Here is a 15,697-nt window from a genome sequence, read left to right as displayed (position 1 = left end):
CAGTGCCTCCACATCTTACTTTAAGATAATTGATTGATATATTATTATTTTTTTATCTGTAGGAATTTTGGATGAGTTGGCCTGGCTTACATTAGTCTGCAGCATTTTATTACCCTGTTGAAAGTCAATATGATCCTTTTGAGCATTCAGCGTTTCGAAGCTAGAGTCCCAAAGGGAATTTTGGCTCAGGGTTGTATGAACTCAGAGGGTACACAGCAAGAAGCCAACGAGGGGTCTGACAGTCACGGCCACAGCCAGCTTGATCTAGGAAACCCTCCTAGTATCCCTCTGCTTAGTGGAGGCTGGGCCACATCATCCCCAGGGGCCCTTTCAGCCTAAATGATTCCATAATTCTGGGGGTGAGGTGGTGCCGGGTGGCTCAGGAGCGCCAAAACTTCCAGCCTGCCTACAAAGATGATAATGGTGTGGCTTCGGTGTTCTTGGACCTGATCCACCCTGGATAAAGAGGTTACGGCACTGCCCCCCCTGGAAGGGCTGCTGAGCAGGAGGGATTTGTGGCTCCTGCTGAGCAGAGGTGAGTGAGCCGAGGGATGATATTCCTTGCCTGCCTGAGACAGAATTCCACACTGCCCGTGCCATGGATGGTCTCCAGAGAAGATCTGGGGTGCGCCTGGCTGACCTGGAGCCTGGTTAACAGAAAGATGTACCCTTCAACCACCTGGGCACATCCACCAAGTGAGGACTAGTTTCCAGATGCCGTGACTGAACAATTCCATTTCCCTCCAGTGCTTGTCTTCCCTCTCCACCCTCTTGTCTCTAGGAATTGAAATTACCTGGGATAATATAATTACCAGACAAGTGTATCAGAACTCTCTTGAGGACGGTGGGTAGAACTGTAAGAGCAACAACAACAAAAAAACCCCAAACCCCAATAACCACCACCAAAAAAACCCCACCACCAACCAAACCCAAAATATTGTGCTATGTCTTCACAATGTAGTATATATTTTCCTTTTCCTTCTAAACGTAACTGTCATAGCTCACCTGAGAAAGCCTCGCATATTTTCAAGTATATTTATTTTCACACTATGCACAGGAGAAAAGGGGTTGAGAATCTGCAGAGTGAAATGCAGAGCAAAATCACAAAAAAAAAGGTGAAGAATGAGAGTGTCTCCTATAGACTAATAAGATGAGAACACTTACAACAGCGGAGTCGGTCACAAAACCCAAGAGCAGCCAAGAATGAAAAAGTACTGGCGTATTAGGACAGCACACAACTGAAAAGCAGTTTATAAATATCCCGAGATCAAAGTGAACTTATATGTTACAGAGAATAAACTACAGCATCTCCATTCTAGCCACCCGCAGGGACGTGCCCGCCCTGGTTGCCTCTATGGAGATGGCTTCACCCATCTCCTGCCACCCAAAACGGTGCTGAGCCCACTCATGTGCTTCCAGCCTGGGTGGGTGGCAACTGTCCATGTCAGCTTTATGTCTAAAATCTGCTGTATTCACAGGTGAGAAATGAAGATCACATCCTGGAATCGAGGAAATTACGCAATGGCACTTGTCTGAATCTGCTACCTCCCTTCGTTCTAGATTTAAATTAGTGTAAATCTAGAAAAAGTCCTGACTTCCTCTGAAGTCACAGTGATATAAGACAGAGAAAGTTTGTCCCAGGTAAAAAAAAAAAAAAACCACAAACAAACAACACGATCCAACCAAAACATTAAGAAAACAAAATTGAAAAAAATATTTTAATACAAATGAAGAACTGAAACTAGGAAGCAGTCCAAGAAAAGAGGGGCAAGGGAGGGGGGACACACCAACATAAATGAGATATTGGGAAGACTTTAAACTAGGCTATTTTTTTCTTCTTGTTGAAAGGCAAAGATGTGATTTGGTTCCATGCCAGCAATATTTAAACTCAGCAGTTCTGCATTCTGCCACAGCCCCGCGACTGCAGAGGCGCTAACCTCCTGTGACTGCGCTGCTGAATCTTTATTCAGGAGCTGTAAAAGACACTGTAATCTCTGTTTTTCTGCAATTCCCAGCCTCCTTTTGAATACCTACAATAAGTCCTGTGACGATACAAGCCGTGACCTTCTCGAGTGACATACTGGGGGGGACCAAACGGATATAGGTCAAGAAAAGGGCAGTAGCCTCAGCATCGGGGAGTTCTTCTTCCCTGCGGGGAGGGGCAGCAGGGGTTGCTCAGCATGCCAGTCAGGTCTAGAGCCTCCAAACAGATTTGGACAAAGCATGAAATATGAACCTCGGTGCACACGCTGGTGCAAAACCATCGCTGAGACAAACAGAGCAAAGTTAATGTTTGCTTGATTTCAAAAATGAGCCTTCCCCTCAGCACCCAGCATTTGCATCCTTGCACAGGCTGGTGACAGCTGGTGTTTGCCAATGCAAACATGCCCAGGAACACGCAGCAAAGCTAAGGCAAATCAGCTAAGGATTGATGACCTAATCCAGTTAATCCACTGTCTGTATCTCACCGGTCTGGCTGTAAGTACATTACAACAATCCGAGCTAAAACACTTGGCTAAAGTCAAAGTATACACAGTAAACTGCTCTTCCCTTCCCCGTAGAGGCAGGCAGCTCATCACAGAAAGTCGTCAGGTTGGTCAGACACACCTCATCCCAATCATTGGACACCTCTGAGTGCATCCCATCTGTTCCAATGAACTTTTATATATACAACTTGCTTAGGTGGTCCCTAACTCAGTCTGCCTCTTCCATACAAAAGGCATCACTTGCCTAGGCTCTGCCTCTAAGGAGCTGGGAGGCTTGAGGGCAGAACTTAGCAAAGCCTGAGGATTATACCTGTAACTCATGCCTGCTGTATTTAGTTTAGACTTAATTACATTCATACATCTGTGCATAGCGTGCACGGTTCGTGCCTTTGCAAAGTATACTGCACTGGGTTGTCTAATAGAAGTGATCTCTTTTCCTACATGTCTTTAATTTGCCTACATAGATTTCACAAATTTAGCTGATTTGCCTCAGCTGTCTTTGTGTTTATGTGGCAGAAGCTTCCAGTGGTCTGATAGTCCTGGCAATGCAGCTCTTAAACATTGGTTGCTATGTGCACAATTATGCATGCAATTAGCTGCACATTAAAAAAAAAATTAAAAAAATCTGTTGAATTAGAGACTGCCTTCTCACTTAAAGTCCTTGATTTTCGGTTTATATCCACTTCCATCTGCACATTTTTCTCGAAGAAACAAAACAATGATGGAAAGATAATGTAAGGCTTAATACAGAATATAAGACAGAATACAGGAAACACAGAAATTCAGGAAAGGCTTGAAGACCTACCACCAAGTGTGTCCTTACGGGATTCCCAGAAGTGGTGATTTGGCTAAGAAGCTGTACACAATGCGTGCTGAACTGAGACACCAAAACTCCCTAAACTTACCTCTGTGCTACCCCAGGCATACTCAGGACAGGTTTTTGATGTGTATACATCGCTCACATCCATCACCCCATTGCAAAAGGACAGTCTGTCATCTGCTTTTCCTCTCTGCTGTTCCCGAGCACAGCCACAGCGGTGGAAAATGTATGCATGGAACCCATACAGGCAATTTCTGTTTCATCCTGCATCCTTCATTCACTGGCAAGGAACGGCACCACAAGACAGTAGATGGTTCATCTGCCACTAGCAGTTTACGACAGAGGAGCGTTGACAAATGTTTCAATCTGTCTCCCAAGCATATGGGTTTTTTTGAGATACCTTGAGAAAAAAGTCATTGCTTACAAGATTTTCTGTCACCTCACATACTAACGTTTGGGCTTGTCCCATATCATTGTGTCCTGTGATGGCCTTGATGGTTTGGGTGTACTACTGCCATGTTCCACACCAGCATGGGCATGACACCCATATGAAGAATCAGATGTCATTTCCTCAAGGTGACAGTGCAGCTTTTGCTACCAGCCGTGTTCAGCAATACACGACGCTGATATGCTTTGCATCTTCACAGATTTGTGTCCCTCACACCTCCCCTATTTCCTGCACGAACGTGTTTCCACTTGCTGTTCTCAAGTGCTCCTCTAATTTAGCGCAGACGGGACACCCAAAGCGAAGAACCGTCAAGAGATCACTGAATCAGCAAGACGCTGCTGTCATCAATAAGGCATTTCAGTATTATTCAGGGTGTCCTGGTCTAGCTGACCTCATCCATATTTATGGTTGTTGTCAGCAAGGAAATAATTTTCATATAAAGAGTGGTGAGCATACAAGTCAGGCATTCCAAAGCCCGTCCACCCCACTGGGTACTCGCTGATCCCACTTTCCGAGCACAGCCTAAACCCCGACTTTGGCAGGCGGAGGAGCAGAGGGGTCTATCTTCTCCCATGAAAACATTTTAGGAAGCACACCCTACGCTTCCTGGTGGGAGTCAGAGAAGCTTCTGCTTGGTGTCCATCGTGCAGGAACCTAGAGAGGGAGAAGCACGATTTCAGATGCACTTAAGAAAAAAGCAGCACATTTAAGTCGTTCTTAATACTCCCCTGATGACACCCTGGCTTTTGGACCTTGAACAACATCTCAAGAGCAACTGCCAGCTCTAGCAAGGCCATGTTGGAGCTTCTGTGCCTGCATTTCTATCAAAGCCTTCAGAACTAATAAGGCAGTAGGGTGGGAGCACCGATTTCATCACTAGTCTAGTTTAATTGCTAATAGCTATTAATGAAAGACATTATGACCTTTTTGTTAGGAGTCCCATGTTCTTCTCATCAGCATGACAATAAAAAGCAGCAGCTCACAGCTCTGATGTCTCACTGAATCTTCCCCAAGGTTGTTTTTAAAGGAATAGACAACCCAGACTGTGATTATTCCAGCAAAGATCTTAACAAGAAGAGGTGAGAGCTCTTTTAATATTATTCAAGGTGACCTCCAGGCAACTTGCTTGAGAAGATTCTACAGTAACACAATTTTTCTGCTGAATAGGTTGAAAATATGAGCACTGCCCCAGAATTAAAGTCTAGGACAGTAAAAACGGTGACATGCATCATTAGGAAGCACAATATTCTCATGAGCTAAAGACAATCAGGGACAGAAAGCTTTGCCAGGTCCTGTCTTTTATAAATCCAAATTAAAACCATGGTTCTGAAACTTATGAGCAGGTTTGCTCTTTATTTATTTAATAAACCGCATAGGTTTGGTTTTAAGGCAGGTTTAGAAACAATGTTTAAGCTGATATTTTCAAGATATCACAAATATAAAACCTGATTAAATTCTGGGGATTTTTTTAAGATCCTTAACTTTTAGATTTCTTGAAAATCTTTGTCTAAAATGGTATAGCTGGCACAAAGTTGAAACCAAACCTACCTTACATTGTCAGTATCAATCTTGTTCAGTTAAAAAGTGCATCTTAATTCCCACACTTCGGTCACAACAACCAAGGGATGCATCCAGGAGCTTTAGGGAAAAATCTGAATTTGAATAACCCAGAAAAACTTATTCTGGTTTTGATCACATGCACCACTTTTCATCATGCGGAAATCCACTGACAAGCCCCAGTGCCTGGTCAAGACCTGTAAAATATTATCTGTTAAGAGGTAGAACTGATCAAAATTTTAAAAATATATACCCCGAGGCATTACAGTTTAAATTTGATGTCCAAATATTTTATCAAACAGAAGTGTGGAACTCCATCTCTTTGATGAACAGTCCAACCTTATTTTCTATTCATGAAAAAATTTCTTCTTGTTGAGAATCTTAGCTCAAATACATATCATAAGCATGTTATTTGCCATCTGATACTTCTGGCTCTCTCATTTTAAAGCTCTCATTTGAAAAATTCCGTTTGTGCATTTAATGAACAGAAAGGGTACTCTGTATGGTGGTGGACATGACAACCTACTCCACAGAGCAAATGAGATCTCATCAATGAACGAGAAGAATATGTGATGAAGGGACCAGTCAATGGCTTTGCAAGTTCAGGACTTCACAGCTACCAGCAAATGTCAGGTAGTTTGTGGGTGTTTATTAGATGTCTCATGTCACGTATTCCCATCCACCACTGTTTATTTACGTATTCTGCAGCTCCACAGAATCACAGATTATTTGAGGTTGGAAGGACCTTTGAGGATCATCTGGTATTGGATTGTCTGCTCCAAGCAGGGCCAGCTTGAAAGTTAAATCAGGTTGCTTAGGAAAAAGTTTTGGATATGCCCAAGGATAGAGATTTCATAACCTCTCTGGGCCCCTATTCCAGTGTTTGACAACCCTCACTATGAAAACGTTTTCCCTAAATATCTATCTCAATCATATATAACAAATGATGAACCATGGAAGAAAAATAAATGCCTGAATGAATAGAAATGAAAAAAACCCAAACCCCACAAACAGGCGCAGTTGCAACTTGCTACAGGAAGAAAAGTTAATGGAAATGATTGGTAGATGAAGGGAAATGATTGGTAAATCAATGGGAATTATTTCCCTGCATAGCAGGAACCTTATGAAAGAAATACCTGGAATGAGTTTTGGGTATGGCCTGTGCCCCACCATTCAGCAGACGGCAGGAAAACCTGCGCTATGATTTCCAGACTGTCCCTTCCTGATATCAGATTGAGCAATCTGTTCCACATTAAGGAAGAAGTAAAGCACCCCGACCAGATTAATACCAGGGTTATTAATACCACGAGGAGCTGCTACTGCACCCTAGTGTACCTTCTATCTCTAGGTACGACTACTCTCCGCTAACCCACAGGACAACCCCCCTCCCTCCTCCTCCTCTCCATTTCACAGGTCAGAGAAGGTATGAGTATGGAAAAATATTCTGTCCAGCTCGTGCAGGAGGTGGCAGCAAGTCCTTTGCCTACAATTAATAGAACTGAAGTGGTACACAAACAAACAACAACTGGATCTTTAAATAACGATCTGAATGCTGCTCCAAATGATGCAGATCACAAGATTAATTTTCTGTCTCTAGGAAAGCTCTCACAGAATTGCCTTGATAAACATAATAACCTCCAGCATAAGATATTTTTTTCCCCACTAATGTGTTTGAAGACTTGTTCCACAACTTTACGCCTCCTGTAGTTAGAAACCATCTAATTTCCAGTCTTTCATAACTAATTTACATCCATTTGATCTTACGGCAGAATTAGCTTCTAGTTTAAATCATTTCCTCCTGCTTTGATATTTATACCCTCAGTAATTGATACATTTGGGCCGGCCACCCGACGGGCGTGGAAATACACGCGTAGGTCCCCTCCCCGGCTCTCCAGAGGGATGAAATGAGTCATGACATGGTTTGGATGATAGAGAGGGAAAATGCTCCTTGCGACAGCGTTCAGAAGGGTCTGAATAAAGGCAGGGGGCTTCAGTAATCAAGATACAGGATGAAGATCGCTTGAAGGAGGAGCTGTTATGCAGAAAGAATTGGCAGGATTTAAACACATCCTGGATGCAAGGAACTACAGATCACAAAGATGATGCCAGGTCACCGGCCTGAGTGACAGGCAATAACGCCAGGCTGCACACAACGGTGGCAAAAGGAGAACGGTATTAATAATGATAATAGTAACCAGTTCTGATAACACATAATGAACTGATTATTATCATCTTCTATGGAGACCACTGTTATTATTCTAAAAGTCCACATCTGCAGCAACCACTTCAGACTAACCATTTATATGCTCTGACAAACACAACCCGATGCATTCTTTAGTCAGGCATTCAGAAAAACAAGCAGCAGCATGAAAATGACTGTTTCTAAATTGTGTTGTTAAAGCAAACCTAGAGAGAAAACGATCCTGCGGCGGAGGTGCTGGGAGAAATAAAATGAAATGGATAAAGAGAAAACCGCTGTCATTCTCTAGCAGTGCAAACAGGCATCTGGTGCCCCGAATCTGCAGGTGGAGATGCCCCCGCAGCCCCCCGCACCAGGCACTGTGCCAAAACGAGCCCTGCACGATGCCCTTCTCAAGGCAGCTAGCCCAGGGCTAGCTCAAGCTACACCGTGGTGGGGCGTTCCCAACCTTTTCCTGACGGTCTCCCTTCTCCATAGTCTATCCTTGTATTTCTGCATTCCTTCCATCTCATACCCCTGCGCACGTACTGGTCAGTCAGAGCTCCAACTGGATGGTTCAATTTGATTTTGCTCATTGGAGCAGCCGGACAACCAGAATGACTTCATTAATTGGTGTATCTCCATTAAGTAATTCCGATAATAATATTTTAATAATGTCTCAGATAACAGTCAGGATATTTTTGCAGTTTTCCTTTTTGTCATTTATCTTCATTTATAAGGATCTGACAAGTTGAGTGGCCTACAGCTGATTTCAAATAACTTACTGTAATATATGACTAAGAATGGTAAATTATTTTGTTAGAATGTGACCTCATTTTAGGGGAAAAGCTATTCTGGTTACCTTGTAAGAGAATTAATCAGTTCTGAATGTCCCAGATATATTTGTCTTTGACACATAAGGTAAGGATGCGCCGTGCAAGGGAAAGCATTCTCTGCTTTGTTTATTAACTTAATATAGTTCCTGCTGTTAGACATAAAGAAGACAGAACAAAGCTAAAATACATTAATTGACATATAGAGCTAGTTTAATGGAAAAAATAAATGGCAAATCCCTAGATCATACACAAAGACAGATGTTGCTATATAAGGGAGAAAAGCACGACTCCTACCGTAAGGTGTGTGCTTGTGTAACGCAAACAACTGCTTTGACTGATGGAATTACTGTGTCAAAATGCCTTTCACATCAATTCACAATGAGATATTTGCATCGTCTTTTCCCCCCCAAGAGAAACATTTACTTCTTGTTAAGGGTTTTGGAGGCATTTGTACAAAGACCACAAAATTTATCCTAGGACCCTGCTCTCTTCTTGATCTCTGCAAAAAAGAGCTGATTGCAGCTGTAAATGCTGCAAGCTGCCCCCAGACCTTCAGCTGCATTCCCTGCACCAATGACCACCTCCAGCTCTTCCCCCCTGTGCAGCCCGGCACAGCCAAGCCACTGCCAGCAGATCCTTCGGAAAGCCCTCCCCTTCCCTCCCAGCACTGCTTTACAAATCCAACCAGAGCATATGAGGAACTTCTGGCACTTCCCCGCTTACTAACAGCTACAAACGATGCACCTGCTTGTTGCACAACCCCAGCTGCACGTACGCCAGCCAGCAGCAGCCCCTCCATCTGCAGAAGGCTCAAAAGCCTGTTGCTTTACTTGGAACGAAACACAGGATACAGGGGAAAAATATTCAGAGTTTACCTAAGATTGCATTTCTCCCCGTTTACCTTGATTTGATTTTTTTTCTCCTGGTATTTTGAAAACTTCCTTTTCATTCACCAAATAACCGTCTACTAATGTAGCAAATTAAATGTAGTTCATCGCTCTTAATGTTCTAGATTATATTCATTCTATAAATTTACATATATATTACAGATATATGGTATTTGTATGGGGTTTATACGCCTTCACATAAATAATTCAAACATGAAAATCTGTGATTTGTAAAAGAAGATTTCAGTATACAAATCTCAGTAAAATTAGAACAAAAATCATTTACAGAAAGAGAAATTATACAGAAGCCATGCGTGAGTGAATTTTGGGAAAATATAAATATGAAGTGGACTCATACTAGTAAATGCTTTCGGACTGGGGTGGTATCCATGCCAATAAAGTGGGTTCAGGGTTACAGCCATGCAGGGCTGTGCTCCCCTTCCCCATGAAGCTCAAGTCTCTACCCTGCAGTTTCATATCCCCTCGACGCCCCTGAGTGTGTGCACCTGCACTGTTTCTCCCCTGGAGACTGTCAATCATGCATCCTGACCTGTCACTCATTCAGCAACCCACAGCCCTTGCTGCCCATCCCAGGCTGTGTTGACCCTGTGTCTCCCCCGGCCCCATCCTGACCAGTACCCCCAAGGTCCTGAGGAAGCTCCTGGCCCTGCTGCACCTGCCACCTGCCACCAGCCCCAGCGAAGCAGCAGCCCCCGTGTTGCTGTGTGAGATGAGCTCTCCCCCGGCTTGTGCCCGGACCTCACCGGCCCAAAGGACTCCATCCCAAACGCTCCCTTAACCCGACACTGAAATCCTGGGATGCTCAAGAGGATGCCAACGGCGAGAAGGAAAACGCAGCCAGAGCTGGAGCCTCTCCAGGTCCCAACTAGGGAATCTGTTGCCCGTGTTCTACTTTTGACTGTATTTCTTTGGGGTTTGCTTGGCTCCAACAAAAAAAAAAAAATCAACCTGTTGTGTGTTTGGCCAAGTGTGTACAAGAGGAAGGATCTGTAGCCTCAGACCAGCACACGGCTCCTTCAAAACCGATTTACACCCACTAAAGTCTGATCTGGGAAATTTATCCTTGTGAGCATCATCCTTGGCAGCCTGAAAGAACAGATTTTTAAGACTATCCAGCAGGAAACAAGGGGGGGGGGGGCGGGCAGGGAAACCTTTCAATTTTGAAAATCTTTCCAGATTATTTTGCTTATAACTCCCTTTATCAAGTAGTAATCTGTGCTGTCATGGGAGAGTGGGTTCAATCCTATATGATGCTGAGCTACTCCTAGGAAGTGCTGAGCACCTTCTGTTGGGAGGCTAGACCGTACCAGAAAGCATCAAGTCATCAGTGCCTGAGCACCAAACATAGGTGGCTAACATCGACAGCATCGATCCCCTCCCCTTGAAGACAAACAGTTTTGACTATAAATGATTAATTGAAACGAATGTCCCTCAGCAAGTTTTTGCTGAACAACAGTCGCCTTTGAGAGTAAATAATTCAGTAGACTAATCCACTGCTGAGTCATAAAACTTCCTGAAATTTACTGCTGTGTACTATTTTCAGCTTTTCTAAAGACCTTTGAGGATCTGCACCAGCAGACGCCAGATTTAATTGTAACTTCAGAGGTCAAAATCAAATTGCAACTTAAGTCTGGGTAGATGAGTCAAAGTCACAGGGGTCTCATGCAAGTTAAAGGGAATGGGGGGGAATCAGGGAACTAGAGCCCAAGTGGAACTAAGTTATTTCTTTTTTTATGATATACACACTTTCAGCTCTTCCCTACCCTAAGCAGAAATGATGGGTTTAGAAAACAAACGTAGTACTTTTTATTTGAACATTTCTTCACCCGTGTCACAAATTAAATCTTAACTTGCTAGTATCGAAAAAAAACCCCAACTATCACTGTACCATGTGTTTACTGTGATTACTTTTTAACTCAGCATTTCTGCTGCTTTCTTATCCTTCAGTATTTTCCTTAGCTTGGACAAGAGAGGTACGTTACCCCTTCCCTTATCGTGCACTTCCAGGCAGCTGCACTTTGTCTGCTAACAAAACACTGCAACGTTTAGATCATTCTATCTACTCACAGGCTTGATGAGAAAGTTATGTGGCCAACTTTTTTTGGCCTGTGTTTTCTAAACAGTTAGTCTAGGAGTTGATCCCTGCGGTCCTTTCAAGCCTCAAAGCCTGTAAATAAGCATGTTGCGTTGAAGAAATTTATTTTAAAGTCTCTCTCACACGTGCATGCACTCCAGGATCTACAGATAGACAGATCCATTTCCACTGTAATTAAAATATGCGCACCGGAACCATTCCAGGGATCTTAGAACAAAAGTTTATATTTTCTGAATATCAAGGTAGGGACAGAACTAACCTGACGTTTGTATTTGACAAGTAAGTTAACGCTGTTGCTAATCCCCTTTGGGACGCAGCAATTTTCACCTGTCAGAGCTGTTGTAGTCAAGAGGGAATTATCACTCCCATCCCTTTCTGCTCTATTTGAACTGAAAAAGAAGCGGGGGGAAGAGAGAAAAACACTCATTATCCTGCAGACGCAAAGGAAAATGGCAAATTTGCCTTTGAAGGAGCCAGTGAAGATGAACGTAGGTGTTCACAGGGTGATGTGACCACAAGAAGGATGCAGATGTGGGGGCTGGATATTCATCCAGGACCTAGGTGGTTTCCTGGATGTGGCCAGGAATGACACCTTGCAATAAACTGTTTAAATGCTCTATCTACTGCCCACAATTTAGGGTACACATCTATTGGGAAAAGGGACTGTGGAAGGATCTGGACTTGGGTATCCCAGTGGATACCCGAAAAGGAGAAAATACCTGACTATAGGGAAGGTGGAAAACTGCAGAAGTTACACCCTGCCAGGCTGGGAACTTTGCCTCTCCAAAACTGGGGAGGTAGGGGACCAAAAATATATATATTTTTTTTAACACAGATATAAATAAGTTTCACTTCAGACTCTTAATTGTTAATTAGTCCACTTTAAAAGTAGATATATTAAATTCATTACAGCGCTAACCCAGTTTGGAATGCATTAGTATTCAACTTCAATGCTTAATCACTACAGTATTAATTTGAAATTCTTTCAGTAATCTAGTCTGCAAAATTTTGAGTTGATGTAAATGTCAAAAGCAAAAGACAGAGATGTCTAATTAGCTAAGTACCTTGGTTGTCGCTATTTCTTGGCAAATAATAAGTGGATTTATGTAAGGCTTGTTGCGTGAGGGCGCGGTGTGTGATGGGGGTCTCTGAAGGGAACACGTGGTGATGACTGCTCACCCTTGCTTTCCTGCAGGCCTTGCTTCTGTCCAGAGAGCTTCTACTAATCACCTGTTTGCAAGGGTGGGTTTTCCATCCTCGGATTGAAAACTCCGACGGACAAGCTCCAGGGCGATATGGTTCATTTGAAGCTGGCTCTGCTCTGGGCTGGGCGCTGGACCAGATGCTATCCAGGAGTCTCTTCCAAGTTTTTCCAAGAGCAGAAGCAGAGCTATACTCACAGCAGGGCCACCTCGTTCAGGTCGCTCAGGACCTCAGCCAGGAGAGTTTCAATGGTCTCCGAAGAGAAACATCCCACTACCTCTCTGGTCCCTCTTCCAGTATCTAGATTCTTGGATTATTCTGGTGTTATCCATCTCCTACAGTTAGACTGACTTTTTCTATTTCAGATTCCTAAAAAAAAAAAAAAAAAAAAAAAGTTATTGCTGGTTTGTTTGTTTTTAAACACAGTGTGAACTGATTAAAGTGGGAAGGATTTATTTTTTTTTTAATGGAAGGGGGATGTAATTGTTTACGTTATGGCCCAAGGAATGCATATAATTGACTGCAGCACCATATAGGTTAGTTTGTGTAATTACTGTTTTCACATCGTGTCTATTCTTTCCTTCCTCGTTGCTAGCTTTAGACTAAAGTGTAAATTAGATCAGTCATTGGGTGTAGAAGAACTTCAGGCAAGAAACATTGTATATTTATTTGGGGAGGCACAAATTATTAATAAGTAGTAATTAGTACTACCCACTAATGAATTCTGGATTTTTTTCCTCTTGTTGTTAGATGTTTAGTCAAAGTCTAAAACTCCTTTATTTTTCTTCAGTGAAATTACTAACCGAACATTCCAGGGAAAAAAAAATCATGACCTCATTAAGTGAGAGCCCACAGACCTCTTCCTATTTTCATTTTTGTTCTGTCTGAAATTATGATGCCTGCCATTAAAATGTCAACAATCACCACGAGTTACAGCACCACAGAACACAAGATGCCACAGTTATTTCCTCCTCCTGATCTAAGAAGTGCTGAGAAGTTTTAGATGCCAGCGTAAATGATTTTTTAATGGTGACTGCTGTGCATCAGGGTAACATCAAATACCTGCTAGCAGTGATACAATGCCAGCAGGGGTAGGAAAAAAAAGTATTTGTGGCCTAATCTCAAATTCCTACAAGCATAAAGGAGTTGGAAGAATTGAGTCCCCATTGCAATCAGCCAGGTTCCCATTCTGCTAAGGAAAGGCTGAACGGCGAGCAAGGACATTGGAGTAGAAAATGACAAATAAAAAGAGGGAGGAAGGGAGAGATTAGGAAAAGGGTAAAGGATAATGGAAAGATAAACAGGAAACAAAGCGCTCAAGGGGGCTGCGTAATTTTGGCTTGAAACAGCTTACCTGGGACTTGTTTTTCAAAGGCTATGAGGACTCTTTCTCTTGACTTTCAGCAGCGCTCAGGGCTGAGGATGCAACCTGAAATTACCAGTCACTTCTGGCCAGCCTGTGAAGTGTGTCTGGGGTGGAAAGGTTCTTCCGTGCCCTGTTTCCATTTTCCCTTGATGGATCCCTCGAGCTGCCTCCTGCTTTCACAATCCTTTTCCTTTCTTGTGTTCCTCCTGCTATTATGAGCCCTATTTCATGTCTGAACTCGCAATCACATCCATGGGGAAAGTTCCCTGCAGGTTTGGTGATCTGCTGCAGTTTTAGGGCTGTGAAGGACACCGAACACACCGGCGATGCCACAGAAACGTAGTCAGTCATAACAAACTTACAGAGCATGGTTCTGTCCTTTGCTAAAGAAAGAAAGAAATCATACCAGGTTTGATTTAAAACAGACTGGTTTTTTTTGGAAAATGAAAAAAGGTAAGATCTCGCTTGGTACAAACTTCTTCAGCAGTTTTACTGAATTAAGTCAAGAGACTTCACAAAATTTGAAACCCTCTGAGATTCATCTGACCAGATTATTCAAATCCTACTGCACTTAGATTGCAACTCTTTGTGTATGTGAGGATGAGGTTATTATATCATTGAATTAAAATTCAGTGGTGGCCTTTAAAATCTACTGCATCGATCTCTACATCAAGTGCCTCCCTGTGAGTCACATTTAAATCATACTTTGTTAATTTAAAGAAAAAAAAAAAAGTAAGAAGTTTTATGTTATATCAAAATCCCTTAGGGGGAGTTCTGTAAAGCCAAAAAAAACCCCAAGAAAGCGATGGTGATGTGCATAATATGAATAACTGCTTAAGGTAAAATGGGGGAGGAAAAAAAAGTCATTCTGTTCTCTGAAAAGCAGGCTTTTCAAGAAATACAATGTCACAAACAGAGAAAGCTAAATCATTCATGAAGTTTAGACAAGTACCTCTGGCATAAGTTTAGAAGCTAAAAGACCCTCTCTGTGGTCTCAGCTGTGGCACAATTATTGTTTATTCCTATGGAAATAGTTTCTCAAGCGAAGACATGAATGACTGCTAATGGCACTTACAGGAGGACTCAACAAAAGAGAAATAAGCTGTTCAGTCTAAACTACCGATTAATGAGCGATAACAGAATGTAGGAATAAAATCAGGGTGTATCTAAATGCCAGTGAGTAGATAGGGAGGGAGAGAGGGAGGTCTGGGAATCAGCTGGGAAAAATAACCATGGATCCAGCAAACAGGACAGGCAGCTTCACAAAATGCACGATGGAAAATCAAATGTGGCTAAAGCTAGGCTGCTAAAAAGGGAGCAGTCCGAAGCAAGAGACGCTATTTCTTTAAAGCTTTTTTTTTTTCTTTTCTATTTCTTTAAAGAACAGCAAATTGTAGCTGTAACCAGGCGGGTTTGATTTTTTGACCTTAGCTGCTCTATTTATATCCTCCCACTTTGTCCCCTGGAAGACTGCTGGTGCAGCCCCATGGCACAGGTGAGTCAGCTTGCCAGGGAGCAGGATGTGATCCCTTTGGAGCAGGGATCAACCACAGCTAATGGGTTCCAGCTACTGTCCTCCCTTGGCATCACAGGGCAGTAGTTACGGAGGCAGCTTTAGGGAAGTAAAAACCCATCACGCTTCCAGCTCATCTCAGCTACATTTGGGAAGCTGAAAAATAGAATTTAGTAGGAAATCGGGCAATGGGATGCTGGAGAATGCTTCTTGAAAACTCCCGGTCTACAAAATAAATCCCTATTTGCGATGATAAATAAATAAATGAAGAAATAAGTGCTAATTT

Source organism: Falco peregrinus, chromosome W, assembly GCF_023634155.1.
Source record: "Falco peregrinus isolate bFalPer1 chromosome W, bFalPer1.pri, whole genome shotgun sequence".
Taxonomy (NCBI): Eukaryota; Metazoa; Chordata; class Aves; order Falconiformes; family Falconidae; genus Falco; species Falco peregrinus.
This window is presented reverse-complemented; position numbering follows the sequence as displayed.